The sequence below is a fragment of the Anser anser genome, assembly GCF_964211835.1.
Source record: "Anser anser genome assembly, chromosome: 27".
In the NCBI taxonomy this organism is placed as follows: domain Eukaryota; kingdom Metazoa; phylum Chordata; class Aves; order Anseriformes; family Anatidae; genus Anser; species Anser anser.
In genome coordinates, this window is record NC_139748.1 from 5935978 (window position 1) to 5938622 (window position 2645).

Below are 2645 nucleotides of genomic sequence, written 5' to 3' on the forward strand. Positions count from 1 at the left end.
TGGGCTGGGCTCCGGGGGAACGGCTGCCTCCCGGCCCCGCTTGGGGTCCTCTGGGAACCGGAGATGTGGCTGGGAGGAGATGGATACGGTTGGGAAATAGGGCAGCGTGCCGTGCCCCACGTGGGGAAACGCCTCCCCATCGCCCCCGAGACGGGGTGCCAGCCCTGGGTGCCCGCGGGCAGGGGTGCCGCGCAGCACCCAGGAAATGGGCGCTCGGGCAAGGCTCACGCACGGCGATGATCTGGCCCCAAACCATCCGGGTTGCGAGCCGCGCTGCTCCCCTCGACGCTAATGAGCGGTTTGGGCAGGGCGAGGAAGAGGCCGAGCCTCCCCGGCGGCTCTGGAGGAGGCCAGAGGAAGGCAGCCCCCAGGAAAGCCCTGCTGCTCCCCCGGGGTGAGCCCTGTTTGTAAATACACGGCCTTGTTTCCAGGGCAGCCCGCGTGGCACCTTTCATCATCGGGGCAAGGAATCTGGTAATGAGTTTGGGGCAGATGCTGAGTCACTCGGTCCCATGGCCGGGCGCTGACTCGCAGAACCAGTCGTCCCCAACCTGCCCAGGCTTTCGGGTGGGAATAAGGCAGGAGAAACGCGCCACCCGCCCTCTGCTCCACCCCGAGCTTGCATCACCCCGAAAAACAATAACAACAACAACAAAAAAATAAAAACAACGAAAGGGGAGAGAGGCTGTGAGGGATTTCTCCGCGCCTTCCCGAAGCAGGGATGTCACCCGCGGGGCAGACACCAGGCTCGGGGGGGTCCCACCCGCGCAGGAGGATGCGCTGCATCTCCCACCGGCTCTCAGAGAGGCAGCGAGCATCGCCCGCGCGCAGCTCTCGGGTTGGGCTGGGTGGCGTCCCGGCGTTTTTTATTTTAAAAGAAATACGAAAAGAGCCCGGCGCTCACCAGCGTTTCCAGTAAAACCCATTCAATTTCGGCAATTCATCCCACAAGTATGTGTGGGATGCTGGGAACTCCTCGGTCCCGCTCGGGCGCAGGAGCCCAGATGGGCTCCGGCTGGAGCAGCGCAGCTCCCAGCGGCCGGAGCTCTTTGCTCTACATGCTAACAGAGTGAGTAATCAGAAACCTCCATCCAGTAAATTATTTATCTTATCTCTGGAACTCGGCGGAGCATTTCAGCCAGTGACTTCTGCGGAAAAGAAAAGGAAAAAAAAAAAAAAGAAAAAAGAAAAAAAGGCTGTTAGTCAAGAGCCCCCAGCTGGAACCTCCACTTTTACTAGAAAAGGGAAAAGTTCAGGCTCTGGTTCGCCTGCGGTTCGTAGGAAGCGATGAAGTAAAGGCTGTGATGGTGCGGGGCGGCCGGGAGAGGCTGCGAGAGCCAGAAAATTGCAAAATTTAATGCAAATAATAATAATATTAATAGGCTGGAGCTGCTTTGGGGTTTTTCGCTGGAATTGGAGAAGGGGAAGAGCTGCGGTGCCACCGGATGGATGGGAAGCGAGCTGGTGGGCTGCCAGCATCCCAAATCCGCCCCGTCGGGGTTATTCCCATTGCCCAGATGGGAAGGGGGAGGCCGGGCGGACAGATCGGTGCCTCCGACCCTGTGCGTCCCTCGGCCGGTCCCGGCAGGGGCCGGCGGCACCCGGGCACGCGTTGGGTTCCCAGTTGGTGCAGGATGGCGGGGGGCGCACCTGTCAGCCCTGCCACGGCTGGGTGTCCCCCTCAGGACGCCGTGTCCCCCCCTTCAGGACGCCGTGTCACCCCTGAGGACACCCTGTTACCCCTCAGGATGCCACGTCAACGTTGACGATGCCCTGTCACCCCTGAAAACGCCATCTCCCCGCTAACGCCGCGTCCCCCCTCGGGACGCCATGTCTCCCCTGACGACGCCACGTCAGGGCAGAGCTCACTGCTCTCTCCGACCGCCTGAGGGGAAGGTGTGGGGAGCTGGGGGTCGGCCTCTTCTCACACATAACCAGGGATAGGACCAGAGGGAACGGCCTCAAGTTGTGCCAGGGGAGGTTCAGGTGGGAAATGAGGAGACATTTCTGCTCAGAAAGAGCGGTCAGGCGTTGGGACGGGTTGCCCAGGGAGGTGGGGGAGTCCCCGTCCCTGGGGGTGCTCAAGGAGAGGTTGGACGGGGTGCTTGGGGACATGGTTCTGTGGTGACAGTGGTGGCAGGGGGTGGTTGGACCAGGTGAGCATGAAGGGCTTCTCCAACCCTAATCATTCTGGGATTCTGTGCCCCCCCTCAGGACACCATGACACCCTGAGGACACCATGACACCCTGACGGCACCCTGTCCCCCCTGAGGGCACCATGGCCCCCTGAGGGCACCCTGTCCCCCCCTCAGGACACCATGACCCCCTGGCGATGCCCTGTCCCCCCCGACCCCTCAGCACACCCCACCATCCCAGCCGCCCCCCCCCCCATCCCCTCACAGCGCCCCGCCGCCACGGGGCCGCCCGGCCCCAACCCGCAGGGCCCCCTCCCCCTCCCGCCCCCCCCCCCCCATATTCCCCCCCCCCCCCCCCCCTCCTTTGGCGCCTTTTCCTTCCCGCCACGTCGTTGCCCGCCGCGCTCTCCCCTCCGCCCGGGGCCGCGCCCTATTGGCTGAGGGGGCCGCGGGGTGGGCGTGGCCTCGGCTCTCGGCGCGCCCCGCCCGGGCCCCGCCCCCTCCCGCGGC